Below are 23,616 nucleotides of genomic sequence, written 5' to 3'. Positions count from 1 at the left end.
ATGGCTTGATATGCAAATAAATATAAGTCTTGAAGTGAGTCTTAACTACTGGAAGACACCCCCCCCCCAAGTGAGACATGAGAACAGAGTTCGATGCAAATGTAAGAGGTTTATTTTCCAGCATGTTGGGGTAGACCTTCAATCAGTCCCACAAGGAGAGTGAATAGAAGGCGACCATGAATGGCTATAACAAGCACTTTTTATACTTTTTAGGGGTACAAGTTATATCAACAAGGTTATAGTTTAAACTTATTGACCTAAGTTTAAACTTAGGTTACAGTTTAAACTTATTGGCTAAGCATATTGACCTTTGAATCTACTGGTTAGCAAGCACATGACATGCATTTGTACTCTATCTAAGACCAGAGGGTCAGGTGACTATCAGTCAGTACATTCTGCAGTTTTTCAAGAATGTCACTGCTCCTCCTGAAAACTGTGGGTAGAGAATGGAACTTGGCCTAGCCTTGACCTGAGGCAGAAAGCTGATCCTTGGCCTAATCTTGACCTAAGGTGGTGAGTTTAAGGCTGGCAAAAGCCCCTAGGGTCCTTCACAGGAACCTATAACCTATCTTCTTTTTTTTTTTTTTTTTTTTTTTGGTTCTTTTTTTCGGAGCCGGGGACTGAACCCAGGGCCTTGCGCTTCTTAGGCAAGCGCTCTACCACTGAGCTAAATCCCCAACCCCAACTTACCTTCTTTCTACCAGGCCAAGCTTCTTAATAGCTCTTATATTTTAGTAAGAACGAGGGTCCTTCACATACACAATAAATAAATATAAGTGTAAAAAAATTAAAGTTTAAAGAAATCAGTGTTATCAACAATGCAAAATAACTACAATATTCATAAAAATCTAATTCCAGACAACAAAGTATCTCATCAATGCTCAGGACAATGCTGTCAAGGTGCTGACAGGCCAAAGATGCATTTCATATTTCCTACCAATCGGCCAGCAGCAGCCATCTTGTCCACTGCCCTCACTTTTCTGTAGTTCACAGAGATCTTCCATTTCACCAGGAATACTTCTTGTCAAGGATCAGCTTCAGCTTGGAAGGGGTTCTGAGAGAATGGCTGTTTGAGAGCAGTGAGACAAATAACCCAAAGTCAAATCATGGGGCCAAGCTATAGCTAGATTTTGCTTTCTCTAGAGATTTCCAGACAGCTCTCTATTGTTCTACTTACATGGTTCTCCAAGCAGTTCTCTTGTACTATTCTAAAAATTTCTCTGGATAGTTCCTCTTTTGCAGATCATAAACCCAGGCTTTATTTTACTCCAGGTTCTCTTTTGATAGTCCCATGAAGCAGCACCCCATGACCCCCAACCCTTTGCTTCTTAGGAGACAGCAAGCACATTTCTTTTTTTTTTTTTTCCAGAGCTGGGGACCGAACCCAGGGCCTTGTGCTTGCTAGGCAAGCGCTCTACCACTGAGCTAAATCCCTAGCCCGTAGCACATTTCTTTTTAACATTGCAAGAGTATTCACAAGATTTGCCTGCCTCTGTTAAGCACAGATGATAAGCTAGCTCAGTGGGACCCTGCCCCGAAATTACCATTTCTATCACATCTGGACTAACTTTGTTCTGTCCCAGGCAGACTTGAACTCAGGAATTTGTCTGCCTTTGTAAGCATAATAAAACATAGCTGGGTGGCATCTTCTGAGATCATCACTCCCTAAATCTCCTTATCTCCTTCCTTAGTAACAGCACTACATGTTCCAAACTACTGAATCTGTTCAGCCCATGAATACCTTTTTTCATTCTTTAAAATCTACAAATAGAATTGTTAAGTAATTCTATGTTTTCATAGAATTCTAAGTTTTCAAAGACACCCCCCCCCAAAAAACCTGTCTTCTACAGTATCTCCACCATTCTACGTTTCTACCACAAATTTATGAGGATTCCAAGTTCCCTCATCAACTCTTACTTTTCCATTAAAAAGCTAGTGAGAGATGGATTAGCCCTTAGAGCACCAGCTGCTCTTCCAGAGGATGGATTTGAGACCCATATCCACTTGATGGGTCACAGCCACCTGTAACATTAGTTGTAAGGGATCCAATGCACTCTTCTGGCCTCTGAGGGCACCAGGCATGCACATGGTACAAAAGCACACAGGTAGGTAAAAGACCCATACACATGAAATAAAACGTTTTGTTCTTAAGCTACAGTTAATCCTGTGAGTGTGAAATAATGTCATCATGGTTTGAATCCAATATCATCATCCTTACTGACTGATGATATTGGATATCTTTGTAGGTGTTTGTGTGTATCTTCTTTGGAGAAATATGTATTTAAGTCCTTTGCCCATTTTTAAACTATTTGTCTATCCCTGAAGACAAAGGTTTACCATGCATTCTAGTAGTTGTTTTATAATATTGGATTTTTGGGGATAGAGTAACATGTTTACCTGTGGCCAAGTCTAGAGCCACACTGCATGCATCAAATCTCAAATACTGGGTGGAGGTTCTTTTGGTCTGCATGTCACTCCTCGGCTGACACAGCTCATATTTTTTGCTAGAGGGACTCAATGTAAGAAATAACCTTGAATATCTTGTTTGGACCTGCACTCATTCGTCCAGTCACAACTCTTGCTACATTGCCTGCACACCCTAGAAACCTAGGCCATCTTTCTGGTTTATATTTATATAAATATCAACATATTTATATTTAGAAACACAATTGTCCTTAGAAATGTCTTGTTCACAATTTTGTTGCAAATGACCACATTTCCCACAACTGAAGCACTGGACATTTAGATATTGGAGACTTCTAGCTATAGTTTGACCCATTATGTTAATATGATACAATTTATAACCAAATATCAGTCCTATCCATTATTCCCTTGACCATAGAGGCTTCTCACACCTTTAATGACCTAATAACTTTTTTACATTGGTATTTGCATTTTCAGAAGCCTTCAAAGTCCCTATCAACACCTGTCTTGCCTTAGGCTCTGGCATGGTTTTGTTCACTTCTAAAACAAATCTTTGTTTAAAAAAAAAATCAGTGATGGATTCTCCAGAACCTTCTATAATCTTTATAACTGAGGTAGATGTTTTTTCAGGCTCCTTGACTTTGTCCCAAGCTCTTAAAGCTGCTAAGTGATATTGTTCTACAGTAATGCCATCAGGTTGAATCTGTTCTTGTATATCAGAGTACCACCCTTGACCCAGCAACTGGTCTTTTATCATATTCATTTCTCTTACTCTGTTTCACTGTTTAGTATTCACAGCTTCTTCCCTCCATCATGTTAAACATTACAACTGGGGACCAGCCTCTGATACAACTGTTACCAATTGCTTCCAGTCTTGGGAATAATTCTATTTTGACTAGCTCAGTATTTAGGATTTGTTTCACATAAGGTGAGTACATTGCATATGAAATTATAGCCTTTTTTAAACTTCATTGGATCTATCATTTCTATAGGACATCCTATCTTGTCATAACTTTGTTTGACATCATTAACAGGCATATGCTGTAAGACTACAGGAAAGCTGAAGGTGATCTTGTAACCCTGGACAACCTCTCCACCCACTATACACCATCTGGAAAGTTTCTAGGACTCCAAATGTCACACTATCACAGAAGCTATCAGCTGAAAAACCACACCTGTCCTAGAGCATGAGGCAAATCCTAGTCAGATGCTACATAGAGATAGCCCCAAGCAGCCCCACATCTCTATGCCTGGGATTAAAACAAAAACATATTTCTATTATATTTCTGTGTTTTGTTTTTTTAAGAATCCAACGTTGGTGCCCACACTGATGTGGTACCGAGAGCCGGGTATAAACCTGCAGGGTTTAAGAAAAAACACATACTCAGGTCATTCGTGTCACAAGAATGCTAAATCTTTTGTTTTATTCACCGAATATATACCCCCAGTTCCAGGAAGCACAGTGGGAAAACCATCTTATGCCCTCAGGAACAAAAGACTGAGAACAAAAGACAAGAACAGATTATTGCCCAGGTGTTCCTCCCAGGTGTGTCGCTTCAGGGCCAGGCGTTCCTTTGTTAGGAACAAAAGGCTTCTACATGTATCTGCAGGGTTCAGCAGGGGTCAAACACTGTAGGGGACCCAAGAGGGTCCCACAATCCAAAATTCCAGAACTGTCACTATGTGTTCTCTCTGTCTCTCTGTCTCTGTCTCTCTCTGTCTCTCTGTCTCTCTGTCTCTCTGTCTCTCTGTCTCTCTGTCTCTCTGTCTCTCTCTCTCTCTCTCACACACACACACAGAGACACATGCATGCATACACATTCAACAAAACTGAAATGTAATAAAAAAATTTAAGTTTAGAAAAATGTTATCTTATAACTTCTATATGTCCCCCTTCTCCAAAGAATAGAACTAGAAGCAACCCTAAGGAAGGAAATGATAGATCTATGTGATATTTTCTTTTTACTATTGTATGTATAATTATGTGTTGAGGCACAGGATGCCATGATGACAGGTCAGAGGACAACTTTGATGAATGTATTCTTTCCTTTTCTCAGAGTCCTCATAACCCTTAAGGAAGTTCTGGGCATCAGATTCTGACCATCAGTCTTATAATATAAGCTGGCTACCCATGATCTATTTCCATGGCTCCTGCAACAAAAGCTTCATGACAGAAAAAGAAATTGAAGATACTAGAAAATAGAAATATTTCCTGTGTTCATCCATTTTGAAAAACTTATAAAAAATGTTTTTATTATTTAAAGTGGTATATAGATTCAGTGTAGTTTCCATCAATATTCCAATTATAGTTTTTATAAAACTAGAAAAAAAACAACTGTAAATTTTGTATGTAAAGCATAAAGAACTAAATATATGCCCTAATATATTTAGCCAAATATATGGCTTAAAAAAGCAGTACCATAATATCCATCTCACATAATCCCATGAGCCATCTTAACAAAGACAAACAGAAATGTACACCAACACAACAGCAGACTGAAAAGTAGACACACACAGCCACTGCCACCCAAGGACACCTTTGTAAAGAGATGGTGCTTGGAAAGCTGGATGTCCACTTGTAGATGAACCCTGACTTACAGCTCACATTTGCACAATTACAATTTTGAAATAGATGGAAAACCTTAATACAAAATCTGAAACTCTGAGACTTCTAGAGGAGAGCATAGGAAAATACTTCAAGATAAAACATTCTAAAAAAAAAGGTCTCTAGAAGCACAGAATGATCCCTAGAATCAACGAATAAGTTTAAATGAAATTAAAATGCTTCTACACAGCAAAGGATCAGCAGAGTAAACTGACAACCTGAAAAATGGAGAAATCTTTGCCAGTGTGCATCAGACAGGAAGTCTTACATAGAATATAAAAAAAACTGACAGACTGAAGTGCAGTGGGTTTTGTCTAATGCTGCTAGAGCCAGCACATCTGTTGTAGTAAGACACTGAGGGACCCTGCCCCAAGTCAGTTCTGATTGGTAATTACAGATGGCAGCAGCTAATGGTTGGGAAGGACAGACAGAGGTGGGATATTCAGGATTCACGAGCTTCAGACCGAAAGAGAAGGAGAAAGGAGTGGAGAGCCATCATGCCTGAAAAGAGTGGACGACAGGGAGGCATAGCCAGCATGTGAAGGAGCTGGGAGAGTGTGGCCCAGTTAAGTAACCTGCTGGGTCTAGGGAAACTGTGAGGTCTGAATTGAATCTCTTCCAGGACCTCTTCAATGAGACTCATGGAGACAGTGATCGATGCAAAGCAAGAGGAGTTTAATTCTGGCATGCTGGGGTCCTCCCACTTCAAGGGGAGGCCCCAAGTAGACTCTGACAGGGAGTTATATACGTTGCAAACAATTAGGACAGAATTCAAACAATTGGTAACTTGGCGGGGTATTATTGATGGGGTAAAGTGACCTCCAAGTTGACTTGTGATCAGAGGACCATTCCTGACTTTCCAGGGGGTACAGTTGGGAGTCAATGGGAGGTCGGTTGGGAGTCACAAGTGGCTTTGTTTGACAGTTTTTGCAGTTACTCCAGGAACTAACTACTCCCTGGAAGGGAGGGGTCTTTGTGCTTGGAGGTTTGTGATGGAACTTTCCCACTGGCCTTACATTGACCCCCAAGTCTGGCTTTTTCACAACCAAGGAAGAATGTAGAGTTAGTAAGTGGTGTATTTACCACCAAGTAGAAGTTAATAAGTGACCCAGCTATTGCACCATTTAAAGCATATCAAATTATAAAGGCTGTGTGTGTGTCTTTCAGTCAGGAACATAAACCGTTAGGGTAGGTAGCAGGAATGTGCCTCCAGGAATTTATATATAAAACATATCGTTACACTGAAACACTAAAAGAACAACTCATCCAATCAGTAAATGGACTGATGAACTCAAAAGACAATTCTCAAAAAAGAAGTAAAGTGGGCAATAAATGGAAATATTATTTGGAACAAATGTTGAACATTTTTAGACACTAGGAAAATGCAAATTAAAATTATGAGTCTATCCTACCCCTTTCAGAATGGCTATTATTTTCTTTTTTTAAATTTTTTTAATCTTTATTAACTTGAGTATTTATTTACATTTCAATTGTTATTCCCTTTCCCGGTTTCCGGGCCAACATCCCCCTAACCCCTCCCCCTCCCTTCTATATGGGTGTTCCCCTCCCCACCCTCCCCCCATTACCGCCCTCTCCCCAACAATCACGTTCACTGGGGGTTCAGTCTTGGCAGGACCAAGGGCTTCTCCTTCCACTGGTGCTCTTACTAGGCTATTCATTGCTACCTATGAGGTTGGAGCCCAGGGTCAGTCTATGTATAGTCTTTGGGTAGTGGCTTAGTCCCTGGAAGCTCTGGTTGTTTGGCATTGTTGTTCATATGGGGTCTCAAGCCCCTTCAAGCTCTTCCAGTCCTTTCTCTGATTCCTTCAATGAGGGTCCCGCTCTCAGTTCAGTGGTTTGCTGCTGTCATTCGCCTATGTATTTGTTGTACAAAATGGCTATTATTAAGAAAACAAATGGCAATATATATTGATGAGGATGTCTGGGAAAGAGAGCATACACTCAGCCACTATGCATGCGGCATGGAGATTCCTCAAAAACCTCAAAATGACCTGCTCTGTGACCAAGCATACCACTCCCGGTATATACACAAAGGACTCTGAGTCAACATTCCACAGAGAAACACACATGGACATCCATGTGCATTGCTGTACTACTCATAGTATTCAGGAAATGAGCTAGCCTAGATGTCCATCAGTAGATGAATAGATAAAAAGATTTGGTATATGTACACAATAGAATTTTCATCTATAAAGGAATTGAAGTTGTGGCAGCTGGAAGTAGACAGATGGGTTAGATATCATCATGTTAAATGAAACAAGTCGAACTCAGGAGAACAAATGCCACTTGGCTTCCTTCACATACAGACTTTCAAGGAATGGGATGGGTGGTAGCCGAACACGTGTGACAGGAACGGAGGAGTATTTGGGAGGTAAGGACCACCAGCAAGGAGCGGAGGACAGGGAGGAGACACAGTGGGTGTGGAATAAGAAGTATAATTACACACAAGCACAAAAATGCTACAATGAAACCGTTACTTCCTATGCTAACTTAAAATTGATTTAAAAACTAATTATATGCTGACAATGGTTGGAAAGAAAAAATATTTAAATATATTTAAAACCATTTCTCTTCTGCTTTATCCCTGCCTTCAAAATAAGATGGCAAAATACAGTTCTATCCCTGCTCTAAAATGACCAGATGGGCATATAGCTTATTTATTCAGTCAGTAAATGTTTAATAACCATGTAGTGTGTGTCAATCATTATATAACTCAGGTACAGTGGCTTCTGCCCCACAGTGAGTCGCAATGTAAAGAAAGGCCTTGGAGTCTGACTGGCAACAGATATCAGTCTCAATGTTATTTTTGAGCCATGCCAAGGGGTCTTCCTATAGGAAGATAGGAAGTAGGCACAGGCCTACACTATTTCTCCCATTTGTGAACAAATTGTGCAGTTTTTCACCAGCTACAGTGATCTTTGTGTTTTCCTTTACTGTGAATGCTTGGGGTGGCAGGGCTAGAGACTGAACCCAGGGCCTTGGGCATGCTGGACAACTGTTTTGCTCTTGACCCACATGAAGGGCTTCACTTTGGGGTTGATTCTAGATCCCTTTTGATGTAGACAGGTAGGACTTAAGTGAAGAGATGCTTGGGGTAGCACTACCTCATTCTCACTTATGGATTCTTCACCAGGTCTCAAGCCAGAAGTCTAGACATCATCTAGACTCAGGCCCCATGCGCAAACCTTTTCATTTCTTTCCTTAGTCTCAAATTCCTCTCTTCTCCCTTTCCATTGTTATTAAGTTTAGGCAATTTTTTTCTTGTTTTTCCAGGTTGCTGTAACCTCTTGTAGTACATCAAGGCTGTCATCACAAAGTTAAAAAAAAGTTTAATTTAGGAAACAGAAATTAATTTCTCACCATCAAAAAAATAGCCATCAGAGGATGGTGGTGTTGCATACCTTCAATCCTAGCATTAGAAAGACACAGTCAGATAGATCTAGGAGTTCCAGGACACCCAGGACTATACAGAGAAACCCTGTCTTGAAAATAAATGAATAAATAAATAAATACATACATACATACATTACATACCACCTTACAAATTTGAATATTCATTATAATCAGAACCATGTAGAATAGTTATTATAATCATAGGTATGTAAAATGAATCTATTATGACAATAATTATAAATGAGTATTTAAAGTTCTGGAAAACTTTAAATTCTAACCTGTTTCGGAGAGAGAGAGAGGGAGAAAGAGAGAGAGAGAATCTGTCGATGGTTTTTCTTTTACTTTGTACTTATCTATACTTTCCAAATTTCTTCCTCAGTAAATAGGTGTTACTACTAGAAGTGTAGAAACCCAGAAATAGAGATTGGTGGCAGAGGAGGTTTTGGTGGTAGATGGTGGAGGTTGAGGTGGTAACCTCAGGAGGTGAAGGAGGAGGTGGCTGAGGTGGAGGCTTCCAAGCTGGGGGCAACCAGGATTGAGGTGACAGCTGGGGAGGCAAAAGAGGAAAACAGTCAGGAAAGAGCAGTGATGGTGGAACTGAATTTTCATGAGAGTGTTTTTATCCCTTGCAGAAAGGAGGAAGGAAGCTCTTGTCAAAAACAATCTGGTCCTTGGAGAATCTGTGTATGAAGAGAAGAGAGTCTCTATTTCAGAAGGAGATGACAAAACTGAGTACCAAGCCTAGAACCCCTTTGGCTCCAAGCTGGCAGCAGTAATCCTGGGCAGCATAGACCAGATTTACATCAAGCCAAGTGTGCTCTACCCTGGGGCAGCCTCAGGCACTGGAGCCTCCCCTGTCTCTAATATGATCCCAAATGGTCTGGTCTGTGCATTTGAGTTCTCCAACCACTCAGGCTGTGACCTCATCAACTTGGCTAAGAGGACCAACATTATTTCTGTGACTGAAGGTGCTCAGCACCCACATTAATTAATACTTCATGCTTATTGCAATGGGGGATGTGATCTTGGTCAATGTAGACCAGCCAGACCAAACCTGGATGTGGCCTTGAATGCCCCACCTTCCTGGGAATGGAGGACACTTTGTGGTCTCAATTAAGGCAAACTGTATTGAGTTCAGAGCCTTGGTGGGAGTTGTATTTGCATCTGAAGAGAAGACATAGCAGGAGAACTTGAAGTCTGGGCAGCAGTTGACTCTAGAGCCTTAAGAATAAGGCCACACTGTGGTTTAGGTGTGTACAGACCACCTCCCAAGGCAAAGAGCTGAAACTCAGAGCTGTCTGAATTGGAAGAAATGTCTGTTGCTACTGTTGCAGTGGGTTTTTTGGGGGGGGAGAGTTGTTATTGGGCTTTTTTTCCCTATTAAACGAGACTCAGCTGTCGAAAGAAAGAAAGGAAGAGAGAGAGAGAGAGAGAGAGAGAGAGAGAGAGAGAGAGAGAGAGAGAGAGAGAAGGGGGAGAGAGAGGGAGGGAGGGAAGGGAAGGGAAGAGAGAGAGGCAGAATGAGGATAAGAACAAATGAGGTCCCTGAACGGGTTTGGCCTCCGGCCTAGATGGAAGTTACCTCACCAGGTCTTTCACTCTTCTAGTCTCAGCCCAGCCTCCTCTGTGCATGATATTATTTTCTTCCATCATCCAGGCTGCCAGAGAAGTAGGTTGCTCACAGCTCTAGGCTTGCACCATCTGCTTTGAGGATCTTTGGAGAGAGTCCTATCTCTCCCTTGCGTCTCTTCACCAGTTCCAAAGAAGGATTCTCAATTGGGTGACATGCTCGGTCCCTAATAGTGTCTGAGGGATGGAGTGTTATGATCAGGTAGATTTGTGCTCACATCTGTCCCAGAAGAGATATTCTAGCACTGGGAGAGAGAAAAGGTCTAGTGCCAGCCAAGTTAAGAAAGACGCATGACATCAGAGCATGCTTTTTTTTTTTCAGAGTGCTTTTATTTTTTTACTGTAATTTATTTGGTATTATGAGATAGAATTTCATACTGTAATCTGGGCTGGATGGAAACTCCTGGTTATTTTTCTGCCTCAGCTTCCTGAGTGCTGGGATTACAGATGTAAGCCATAGCACCAGCCTACCACAATTCATTGTCATCCTCTACACCCTTGCTCTCCCCCTACATGCAATTCCAAAAGTCCCCCTTGCTGAATTTAATGCAACATCTCTTCATACAGCTCATCTTCCAGTGAAATAGTGCAGGCTCATCCAGTGACTACTTTGTGTTTACATCTAGGAATTCCAGGGTGTATGCTTTGTCTCTTTGTAGCTGAAGTTTGGGCTTCTCTTGATCTAACAAATTCAAATGCCATCTAAATTTTCTTTCTTAACTGTGAAATAAGAGCCTTACAACTCAGTCTTGGTGCTATGGGTCTGCACAAAACCAAAGTAAATCACCCTTTGCTATTACATGCCAGGACCACACTATTCACCAACTCACTGTTTTTGAGCCTGAGTAGCCCTCAGCTACAAACAGCTACAGGCTTGCTTACTGCCAAGCTAGAGGTTTTCTTGGGCTATAATTCTCTTCAGACCTCGGCTGGGTTTTTGCTAGTTTTATACCTGAGGATTTTATAAACCAGTCATCAACATCAGAGATCTCACCCTACTCTTGCAGTTTCTGTTCTTAGCAACAGACCTCAGCTTTGCACACCCTATAGCCTCTCATCATGGCTGACACACTTTGACTGCATCCCAGTGGGTAGCGCTTAGCCTTGGGTATGAATTTTCATTCGTTTAGTAGAGAGAGCAAAGCTGAGAGGAAGAAGCAGGGCTCCCTAATTTGTGGGTTCTTACCAGGTCCCCAGTGTGTTTCCCGCTTTCCTCTTTTGTATTAATTTCATATTGAAGCACAAAATTCAGTTTTTCAGAATTCAGCAAGAATCGTTATGTGGCTCTCATTAGACCTGGATATTGGGCTTCCTGGCTGCTGGTGCCTGTTGATTGAGAGTGAACTTAGGTTCTTTCCTGCTTAGATTTCAGCGTTTCTCATTGGACCCTGCTTGTTTGTACCATCTCACTTTGAGCAGTATGTTTAGAGGAAGAGGGTACCACATTTGACCGAATCAGAGTTGTATGCCCTTTTGTTGAGGGGAGGGGTGCATTTATTGATGGAAAAGGAGTGGGGATGTATTTGAAAACAGCTCACAAACCACAGGGTAGCCTTTGGTTTTGAGTCTTGTGCTTTCTGTAAAAATCAATGAAGCGGAAACTTTAAATGTTTGAGTTAAAACAATTTTTAGGGTCACCCCCTAATCTTTAAGAATGATAAAGTGATCAAAGAATAAAAGACTTGGGGGCAAAGAACACAGTGGAGGACAGTCCCCCCCCCAACTTCACCTCATCAGCACCACAAATGCCAATCCTTTGAGTGTTCAGAAACATCTTCAGCTGCTGTTGGCAGCTTCCAAATGCTTAACACAGAGAATTTTAATTCCAAAAATGCTTTTTATTGTTACAGCCATCATTTTCACTTACACATGTGTTTTGTTTCCATAACAACATGCTTTAAAGTCTCATTTTTAGGCTTATATTACCATTTCGTGAGTACATATAATCCTAAGCCAGGGAATTCCTTCCTAGTTTAGAACTTTCTCAATATCCTCACTTGAAAGTCCTATTGGTCCTCAGTCTTTTTATGTTTGCAGGAAATGGCAGCACAGAGTCCCTACACAGCATATATCCAGTGTCTCTTAAGGGGGACATCTTGCTCTGCCAGGGTACACTTGTCAAAATGAGACAATTAACATTTTTTATATGTCATTATTAAATGAATGTCAGGCTGCAGGGTTTCCACTAATATTCTCTTTTTATTTCAGAATCCAACCCAACAGAGAATATTGCATTTAGGCTGCTAATTTTTAAAACAAATCATGTCCCAGGTCACTTCCAGTTAAGCTATGACAGTCATGAGAGCTGTGCTATTTTAGTGTTGAAGACAAAGCATTCATTAGCAAAGGAATGAAAATGATCTAGGAGTCACCTGCACGCTTTCAGGAAGTTTTGTTCTTTGGCACATTCTAGCTAAACACAGCTTCATGCATGTAGTTTACACAGCAGGGACGTTTGGATGAAGCATAAAAAAATACAAAAAGCACATTAACTTTTAATGGACAGCAATTTTGTTCTTTCTAATGTAATTGGTGGACTCAGAGTTTATTCCCATGCCAGGCCACAGGAATGGATATAATTTATTAACACGTGTCTGAACCACAAAAACCACAAAGACCTTACAACCTGAGTCTTGCCCAACCAGCTTCTCCAGGGAGGATACTTGCCTTGTCAATAAACTGAAATGCTCTCTTTGTAAATGGTACCTAAGCTCCTGGGGAGAGGGCAATGAAAATTACTTTGCCATTTTCAGTGAAACTGTGACAGCTAAAGGCTGGAAAGACGCTCAGTGGTTAAAAGCAGTTGCAGCTCTTACAGAGGATGCTGGTTTGATTCCAGCACCCACATAGCAGCTCACAACCATTTATAACTCCATTCCAGGGGACCCAGTACACTTGTATAGCTTCCATGGACACCAGGAATGTACATAGCATATATATATGTATATACAAAACATACACATAAATAGAAAGAACAATAAAATCTTTTTGAAAGGAAGCTATTACCACTCTATGGAGGTTGTCTTATATATGAGACCCTAACGTTTTTTCATGTATAGCTTATTATGCTCAAAATAAACTTCTTCTATATTAATATATATAGAATATATTCTATTATGTATTTTTTAACTTTAAATTATAAAATACATTTACACATTTTTCTTTTTGAGATCAACATTTTAGGCACTAGGGCATTAAAACAAAAGAGTTATGAAGAATTCCATTTGATGTGTGCTCCAGATTTATTCAACCCAAAAGCATAATAGAGCTTTGCCAGAAATATATTCCATCCAGTTCCTGCCACAAATAATATCTACCCTCAGGTACTGTAATCAATTGCATGATTGCATGTAAAAATCTTACTGACTTTCCTCACTTTCTCCATCCCAGGAAAAAAATTCAAGATTTAGCTCAGCCGTTTTGTAGATCCCAAAGTAGAAAGGCAGAAGGAATGCACAGAGGAGCAACAAGGTGTTTCCAAGCTGTGCAGTATTCTCTTAGTTACAGGTTCCACTGCTGTGATAGTCACCATGACTAAGGCAACTCTTATAAGGACAGCATTTAACTGGGGCTGGCTTACAGGTTCAGAGGTGTATTGTAGTATCATCAAGATGGGAGCATGGCGGTGTGCAGGCAGACATGATGCTAGAGAACTGAGAGTTCGACATCTTATTTGGAAGGGAACCAGGAGAAGTCTGTCTCAGTCAGCTAGGGTGAGGGGCTTAAAGCCCATGCTTATAGTGACACACTTCGTCCAACAACATCACACCTACTCCAAAAAGGCCACACCTTCTAATATTGCCACTTCTTGGGCCAAGCATATGCAAACCATCACAAGTACAAAGGAAGCACATTTTATTTTATTTATTTATTTTTTATTATTAACTTGAGTATTTCTTATATCCATTTCGAGTGTTATTCCCTTTCCCGGTTTCCGGGCAAGCATCCCCCCTCCCCCCTCCTCTTCGTTATGGGTGTTCCCCTCCCCACCCTCCCCCATTGCCGCCCTCCCCCCAACAGTCTAGTTCACTGGGGGTTCAGTCTTAGCAGGACCCAGGGCTTCCCCTTCCACTGGTGCTCTTACTAGGATATTCATTGCTACCTATGAGGTCAGAGTCCAGGGTCAGTCCATGTATAGTCTTTAGGTAGTGGCTTAGTCCCTGGAAGCTCTGGTTGCTTGGCATTGTTGTACCTATGAGGTCTCGAGCCCCTTCAAGCTCTTCCAGTTCTTTCTCTGATTCCTTCAACGGGGGTCCTATTCTCAGTTCAGTGGTTTGCTGCTGGCATTCGCCTCTGTGTTTGCTGTATTCTGGCTGTGTCTCTCAGGAGCGATCTACATCCGGCTCCTGTCGGTCTGCACTTCTTTGCTTCATCCATCTTGTCTAATTGGGCGGCTGTATATGTATGTGCCACATGTGGGGCAGGCTCTGAATGGTGTTCCTTCAGTCTCTGTTTTAATCTTTGCCTCTCTCTTCCCTGCCAAGGGTATTCTTGTTCCCCTTTTAAAGAAGGAGTGAAGCATTCACATTTTGATCATCCGTCTTGAGTTTCATTCGTTCTAGGCGTCTAGGGTAATTCAAGCATTTGGGCTAATAGCCACTTATCAATGAGTGCATACCATGTATGTCTTTCTGTGATTGGGTTAGCTCACTCAGGATGATATTTTCCAGTTCCAACCATTTGCCTACGAATTTCATAAAGTCATTGTTTTTGATAGCTGAGTAATATTCCATTGTGTAGATGTACCACATTTTCTGTATCCATTCCTCTGTTGAAGGGCATCTGGGTTCTTTCCAGCTTCTGGCTATTATAAATAAGGCTGCGATGAACATAGTGGAGCACGTGTCTTTTTTATATGTTGGGGCATCTTTTGGGTATATGCCCAAGAGAGGTATAGCTGGATCCTCAGGCAGTTCAATGTCCAATTTTCTGAGGAACCTCCAGACTGATTTCCAGAATGGTTGTACCAGTCTGCAACCCCACCAACGATGGAGGAGTGTTCCTCTTTCTCCCCATCCTCGCCAGCATTTACTGTCACCTGAGTTTTTGATCTTAGCCATTCTCACTGGTGTGAGGTGAAATCTCAGGGTTGTTTTGATTTGCATTTCCCTAATGACTAAAGATGTTGAACATTTCTTTAGGTGTTTCTCAGCCATTCGGCATTCCTCAGCTGTGAATTCTTTGTTTAGCTCTGAACCCCATTTTTTAATAGGGTTATTTGTTTCCCTGCGGTCTAACTTCTTGAGTTCTTTGTATATTTTGGATATAAGGCCTCTATCTGTTGTAGGATTGGTAAAGATCTTTTCCCAATCTGTTGGTTGCCGTTTTGTCCTAACCACAGTGTCCTTTGCCTTACAGAAGCTTTGCAGTTTTATGAGATCCCATTTGTCGATTCTTGATCTTAGAGCATAAGCCATTGGTGTTTTGTTCAGGAAATTTTTTCCAGTGCCCATGTGTTCCAGATGCTTCCCTAGTTTTTCTTCTATTAGTTTGAGTGTGTCTGGTTTGATGTGGAGGTCCTTGATCCACTTGGACTTAAGCTTTGTACAGGGTGATAAGCATGGATCGATCTGCATTCTTCTACATGTTGCCCTCCAGTTGAACCAGCACCATTTGCTGAAAATGCTATCTTTTTTCCATTGGATGGTTTTGGCTCCTTTGTCAAAAATCAAGTGACCATAGGTGTGTGGGTTCATTTCTGGGTCTTCAGTTCTATTCCATTGGTCTATCTGTCTGTCTCTGTACCAATACCATGCAGTTTTTATCACTATTGCTCTGTAATACTGCTTGAGTTCAGGAATAGTGATTCCCCCTGAAGTTCTTTTATTGTTGAGGATAGTTTTAGCTATCCTGGGTTTTTTGTTATTCCAGATGAATTTGCAAATTGTTCTGTCTAACTCTTTGAAGAATTGGATTGGTATTTTGGTGGGGATTGCATTGAATCTGTAGATCGCTTTTGGTAAAATGGCCATTTTTACTATATTAATCCTGCCAATCCATGAGCATGGGAGATCTTTCCATCTTCTGAGGTCTTCTTCAATTTCTTTCTTCAGAGTCTTGAAGTTCTTATTGTACAAATCTTTTACTTGCTTGGTTAAAGTCACACCGAGGTACTTTATATTATTTGGGTCTATTATGAAGGGTGTCGTTTCCCTAATTTCTTTCTCGGCTTGTTTCTCTTTTGTGTAGAGGAAGGCTACTGATTTATTTGAGTTAATTTTATACCCAGCCACTTTGTTGAAGTTGTTTGTCAGCTTTCGTAGTTCTCGGTGGAACTTTTGGGATCACTTAAATATACTATCATATCATCTGCAAATAGTGATATTTTGACTTCTTCTTTTCCGATCTGTATCCCCTTGACCTCCTTTTGTTGTCTGATTGCTCTGGCTAGAAGTTCAAGAACTATATTGAATAAGTAGGGAGAGAGTGGGCAGCCTTGCTAGTCCCTGATTTTAGTGGGATTGCTTCAAGTTTCTCTCCATTTAGTTTAATGTTAGCAACTGGTTTGCTGTATATGGCTTTTACTATGTTTAGGTATGGGCCTTGAATTCCTATTCTTTCCAGGACTTTTATCATGAAGGGGTGTTGAATTTTGTCAAATGCTTTCTCAGCATCTAATGAAATGATCATGTGGTTTTGTTCTTTCAGCTTGTTTATATAATGGATCACGTTGATGGTTTTCCGTATATTAAACCATCCCTGCATGCCTGGGATGAAGCCTACTTGATCATGGTGGATGATTGTTTTAATGTGCTCTTGGATTCGGTTTGCCAGAATTTTATTGAGTATTTTTGCGTCGATATTCATAAGGGAAATTGTTCTGAAGTTCTCTTTCTTTGTTGGGTCTTTGTGTGGTTTAGGTATAAGAGTAATTGTGGCTTCGTAGAAGGAATTCGGGAGTGCTCCATCTGTTTCAATTTTGTGGAATAGTTTGGATAATATTGGTATGAGGTCTTCTATGAAGGTCTGATAGAATTCTGCACTAAACCCATCTGGACCTGGGCTCTTTTTGGTTGGGAGACCTTTAATGACTGCTTCTATTTCCTTAGGAGTTATGGGGTTGTTTAACTGGTTTATCTGTTCCTGATTTAACTTCGGCACCTGGTATCTGTCTAGGAAATTGTCCATTTCCTGCAGATTTTCAAGTTTTGTTGAATATAGGCTTTTATCGTAAGATCTGATGATTTTTTTAATTTCCTCTGAATCTGTAGTTATGTCTCCCTTTTCATTTCTCATTTTGTTAATTTGGACACACTCTCTGCGTCCTCTCGTTAGTCTGGCTAGGGTTTATCTATCTTGTTGATTTTCTCAAAGAACCAACTTTTGGTTCTGTTGATTCTTTCTATGGTCCTTTTTGTTTCTACTTGGTTGATTTCAGCTCTGAGTTTGATTATTTCCTGCCTTCTATTCCTCCTGGGTGTATTTGCTTCTTTTTGTTCTAGAGCTTTTAGGTGTGTTGTCAAGCTGGTGACATATGCTCTTTCCTGTTTCTTTCTGCAGGCACTCAGCGCTATGAGTTTTCCTCTTAGCACAGCTTTCATTGTGTCCCATAAGTTTGGGTATGTTGTACCTTCATTTTCTTTTCTTTTTTTTTTTTTTTATTATTAACTTGAGTATTTCTTATATACATTTCGAGTGTTATTCCCTTTCCCGGTTTCCGGGCAAACATCCCCCTCCCCCCTCCCCTTCCTTATGGGTGTTCCCCTCCCAACCCTCCCCCCATTGCCGCCCTCCCCCCATAGACTAGTTCACTGGGGGTTCAGTCTTAGCAGGACCCAGGGCTTCCCCTTCCACTGGTGCTCTTACTAGGATATTCATTGCTACCTACGGGGTCAGAGTCCAGGGTCAGTCCATGTATAGTCTTTAGGTAGTGGCTTAGTCCCTGGAAGCTCTGGTTGCTTGGCATTGCTGTACTTTTGGGGTCTCGAGCCCCTTCAAGCTCTTCCAGTTCTTTCTCTGATTCCTTCAACAGGGGACCTATTCTCAGTTCAGTGGTTTGCTGCTGGCATTCGCCTCTATATTTGCTGTATTCTGGCTGTGTCTCTCAGGAGCGATCTACATCCGGCTCCTGTCGGTCTGCACTTCTTTGCTTCATTCATCTTGTCTAATTGGGTGGCTGTATATGTATGGGCCACATGTGGGGCAGGCTCTGAATTGGTGTTCCTTCAGTCTCTATTTTAATCTTTGCGTCTCCCTTCCCTGCCAAGGGTATTCTTTTTCCTCATTTAAAGAAGGAGTGAAGCATTCACATTTTGATCATCCGTCTTGAGTTTCGTTTGTTCTAGGGATCTAGGGTAATTCAAGCATTTGGGCTAATAGCCACTTATCAATGAGTGCATACCATGTATGTCTTTCTGTGATTGGGTTAGCTCACTCAGAATGATATTTTCCAGTTCCAACCATTTGCCTACGAATTTCATAAACTCGTTGTTTTTGATAGCTGAGTAATATTCCATTGTGTAGATGTACCACATTTTCTGTATCCATTCCTCTGTTGAAGGGCATCTGGGTTCTTTCCATTTTCTGGCTATTATAAATAAGGCTGCGATGAACATAGTGGAGCACGTGTCTCTTTTATATGTTGAGGCATCTTTTGGGTATATGCCCAAGAGCGTATAGCTGGATCCTCAGGCAGTTCAATGTCCAATTTTCTGAGGAACCTCCAGACTGATTTCCAGAATGGTTTTACCAGTCTGCAATCCCACCAACAATGGAGGAGTGTTCCTCTTTCTCCACATCCTCGCCAGCATCTGCTGTCACCTGAGTTTTTGATCTTAGCCAATCGCACTGGTGTGAGGTGAAATCTCAGGGTTGTTTTGATTTGCATTTCCCTTATGACTAAAGATGTTGAACATTTCTTTAGGTGTTTCTCAGCCATTCGGCATTCCTCAGCTGTGAATTCTTTGTTTAGCTCTGAACCCCATTTTTTAATAGGGTTATTTGTTTCCCTGTGGTCTAACTTCTTGAGTTCTTTGTATATTTTGGATATAAGGCCTCTATCTGTTGTAGGATTGGTAAAGATCTTTTCCCAATCTGTTGGTTGCCGTTTTGTCCTAACCACAGTGTCCTTTGCCTTACAGAAGCTTTGCAGTTTTATGAGATCCCATTTGTCGATTCTTGATCTTAGAGCATGAGCCATTGGTGTTTTGTTCAGGAAATTTTTTCCAGTGCCCATGTGTTCCAGATGCTTCCCTAGTTTTTCTTCTATTAGTTTGAGTGTGTCTGGTTTGATGTGGAGGTCCTTGATCCACTTGGACTTAAGCTTTGTACAGGGTGATAAGCATGGATCGATCTGCCTTCTTCTACATGTTGCCCTCCAGTTGAACCAGCACCATTTGCTGAAAATGCTATCTTTTTTCCATTGGATGGTTTTGGCTCCTTTGTCAAAAATCAAGTGACCATAGGTGTGTGGGTTCATTTCTGGGACTTCAATTCTATTCCATTGGTCTATCTGTCTGTCTCTGTACCAATACCATGCAGTTTTTATCACTATTGCTCTGTAATACTGCTTGAGTTCAGGGATAGTGATTCCCCCTGAAGTTCTTTTATTGTTGAGGATAGCTTTAGCTATCCTGGGTTTTTTGTTCTTCCAGATGAATTTGCAAATTGTTCTGTCTAACTCTTTGAAGAATTGGATTGGTATTTTGATGGGGATTGCATTGAATCTGTAGATTGCTTTTGGTAAAATGGCCATTTTTACTATATTAATCCTGCCAATCCATGAGCATGGGAGATCTTTCCATCTTCTGAGGTCTTCTTCAATTTCTTTCCTCAGTGTCTTGAAGTTCTTATTGTACAGATCTTTTACTTGCTTGGTTAAAGTCACACCGAGGTACTTTATATTATTTGGGTCTATTATGAAGGGTGTCGTTTCCCTAATTTCTTTCTCGGCTTGTTTCTCTTTTGTATAGAGGAAGGCAACTGATTTATTTGAGTTAATTTTATACCCAGCCACTTTGCTGAAGTTGTTTATCAGCTTTAGTAGTTCTCTGGTGGAACTTTTGGGATCACTTAAATATACTATCATGTCATCTGCAAATAGTGATATTTTGACCTCTTCTTTTCCGATCTGTATCCCTTTGATCTCCTTTTGTTGTCTGATTGCTCTGGCTAGAACTTCAAGAACTATATTGAATAAGTAGGGAGAGAGTAGGCAGCCTTGTCTAGTACCTGATTTTAGTGGGATTGCTTCAAGTTTCTCTCCATTTAGTTTAATGTTAGCAACCGGTTTGCTGTATATGGCTTTTACTATGTTTAGGTATGGGCCTTGAATTCCTATTCTTTCCAGGACTTTTATCATGAAGGGGTGTTGAATTTTGTCAAATGCTTTCTCAGCATCTAATGAAATGATCATGTGGTTTTGTTCTTTCAGCTTGTTTATATAATGGATCACGTTGATGGTTTTCCGTATATTAAACCATCCCTGCATGCCTGGGATGAAGCCTACTTGATCATGGTGGATGATTGTTTTGATGTGCTCTTGAATTCGGTTTGCCAGAATTTTATTGAGTATTTTTGCGTCGATATTCATAAGGGAAATTGGTCTGAAGTTCTCTTTCTTTGTTGGGTCTTTGTGTGGTTTAGGTATAAGAGTAATTGTGGCTTCGTAGAAGGAATTCGGTAGGGCTCCATCTGTTTCAATTTTGTGGAATAGTTTGGATAATATTGGTATGAGGTCTTCTATGAAGGTTTGATAGAATTCTGCACTAAACCCGTCTGGACCTGGGCTCTTTTTGGTTGGGAGACCTTTAATGACTGCTTCTATTTCCTTAGGAGTTATGGGGTTGTTTAACTGGTTCATCTGTTCCTGATTTAACCTCGATACCTGGTATCTGTCTAGGAAATTGTCCATTTCCTGAAGATTTTCAAATTTTGTTGAATATAGGTTTTTATAGTAAGATCTGATGATTTTTTGAATTTCCTCCGAATCTGTAGTTATGTCTCCCTTTTCAATTCTGATTTTGTTAATTTGGACACACTCTCTGTGTCCTCTCGTTTGTCTGGCTAAGGGTTTATCTATCTTGTTGATTTTCTCAAAGAACCAACTTTTGGTTCTGTTCATTCTTTCTATGGTCCTTTTTGTTTCTACTTGGTTGATTTCAGCTCTGAGTTTGATTATTTCCTGCCTTCTACTCCTCCTGGGTGTATTTGCTTCTTTTTGTTCTAGAGCTTTTAGGTGTGCTGTCAAGCTGCTGACATATGCTCTTTCCTGTTTCTTTCTGCAGGCACTCAGCGCTATGAGTTTTCCTCTTAGCACAGCTTTCATTGTGTCCCATAAGTTTGAGTATGTTGTATCTTCATTTTCATTAAATTCTAAAAAGTTTTTAATTTCTTTCTTTATTTCTTCCTTGACCAGGTTATCATTGAGTAGAGCATTGTTCAATTTCCACGTATATGTGGGCATTCTTCCCTTATTGTTATTGAAGACCAATTTTAGGCCGTGGTGGTCCGATAGCACGCATGGGATTATTTCTATCTTTCTGTACCTGTTGAAGCCCGTTTTTTGACCAATTATATGGTCAATTTTGGAGAAAGTACCATGAGGAGCTGAGAAGAAGGTATATCCTTTTGCTTTAGGATAGAATGTTCTATAAATATCCGTTAAGTCCATTTGGCTCATAACTTCTCTTAGTCTGTCGACATCACTGTTTAATTTCTGTTTCCATGATCTGCCCATTGATGAGAGTGCCGTGTTGAAATCTCCCACTATTATTGTGTGAGGTGCAATGTGTGTTTTGAGCTTTAGTAAGGTTTCTTTTACGTATGTAGGTGCCCTTGTATTTGGGGCATAGATATTTAGGATTGAGAGTTCATCTTGGTGGATTTTTCCTTTGATGAATATGAAGTGTCCTTCCCTATCTTTTTTGATGACTTTTAGTTGGAAATTGATTTTATTTGATATTAGAATGGCTACTCCAGCTTGCTTCTTCTGACCATTTGCTTGGAAAGTTGTTTTCCAGCCTTTCACTCTGAGGTAGTGTCTGTCTTTGTCTCTGAGGTGTGTTTCCTGTAGGCAGCAGAATGCAGGGTCCTCGTTGCGTATCCAGTTTGTTAATCTATGTCTTTTTATTGGGGAGTTGAGGCCATTTATATTGAGAGATATTAAGGAATAGTGATTATTGCTTCCCGTTATATTCATATTTGGATGTGAGGTTATGTTTGTGTGCTTTCATTCTCTTTGTTTTGTTGCCAAGACGATTAGTTTCTTGCTTCTTCTAGGGTATAGCTTGCCTCCTTATGTTGGGCTTTACCATTTATTATCCTTTGTAGTGCTGGATTTGTAGAAAGATATTGTGTAAATTTGGTTTTGTCATGGAATATCTTGGTTTCTCCATCAATGTTAATTGAGAGTTTTGCTGGATACAGTAACCTGGGCTGGCATTTGTGTTCTCTTAGGGTCTGTATAACATCAGTCCAGGATCTTCTGGCCTTCATAGTTTCTGGCGAGAAGTCTGGTGTGATTCTGATAGGTCTCCCTTTATATGTTACTTGACCTTTTTCCCTTACTGCTTTTAATATTCTTTCTTTATTTTGTGCGTTTGGTGTTTTGACAATTATGTGACGGGAGGTGTTTCTTTTCTGGTCCAATCTGTTTGGAGTTCTGTAGGCTTCTTGTATGTCTATGGGTATCTCTTTTTTTAGGTTAGGGAAGTTTTCTTCTATGATTTTGTTGAAGATATTTACTGGTCCTTTGAGCTGGGAGTCTTCACTCTCTTCTATACCTATTATCCTTAGGTTTGATCTTCTCATTGAGTCCTGGATTTCCTGTATGTTTTGGACCAGTATCTTTTTCGCTTTACATTATCTTTGACAGTTGAGTCAATGATTTCTATGGAATCTTCTGCTCCTGAGATTCTCTCTTCCATCTCTTGTATTCTGTTGGTGAAGCTTGTATCTACAGCTCCTTGTCTCTTCTTTTGGTTTTCTATATCCAGGGTTGTTTCCATGTGTTCTTTCTTGATTGCTTCTATTTCCATTTTTAATTCCTTCAACTGTTTGATTGTGTTTTCCTGGAATTCTTTCAGGGATTTTTGCGATTCCTCTCTGTAGACTTTTACTTGTTTATTAATGTTTTCCTGTGCTTCCCTAAGTGTGTTCATGTCTTTCTTGAAGTCCTCCAGCATCATGATCAAATATGATTTTGAAACTAGATCTTGCTTTTCTGGTGTGTTTGGATATTCCATGTTTGTTTTGGTGGGAGAATTGGGCTCCGATGATGGCATGTAGTCTTGGTTTCTGTTGCTTGGGTTCCTGCGCTTGCCTCTCGCCATCAGATTATCTCTAGTGTTACTTTGTTCTGCTATTTCTGACAGTGGCTAGACTGTCCTATAAGCCTGTGTGTCAGGAGTGCTGTAGACCTGTTTTCCTCTCTTTCAGTCAGTTATGGGGACAGAGTGTTCTGCTTTCGGGCGTGTAGTTTTTCCTCTCTACAGGTCTTCAGCTGTTCCTGTGGGCCTGTGTCTTGAGTTCACCAGGCAGCTTTCTTGCAGCAGAAAATTTGGTCTTACCTGTGGTCCCGAGGCTCAGGTTCGCTCGTGGGGTGC

The 23,616-nt window shown here is 40.6% G+C and overlaps 1 pseudogene; it reads left to right on the top strand.

Annotated features, from left to right (window-relative positions):
• The first annotated feature begins 7,294 nt into the window (after nt 1–7,294).
• Nucleotides 7,295–9,669, top strand: Fbl-ps2 (fibrillarin, pseudogene 2; annotated as a pseudogene).
• Nucleotides 9,670–23,616: the final 13,947 nt, after the last annotated feature.

This window comes from Rattus norvegicus, chromosome 14 (assembly GCF_036323735.1).
Source record: "Rattus norvegicus strain BN/NHsdMcwi chromosome 14, GRCr8, whole genome shotgun sequence".
Classification (NCBI taxonomy): domain Eukaryota; kingdom Metazoa; phylum Chordata; class Mammalia; order Rodentia; family Muridae; genus Rattus; species Rattus norvegicus.
Note: the sequence above shows the minus strand (reverse complement) of the source record. Positions and strands in the feature narration are given on the sequence as shown.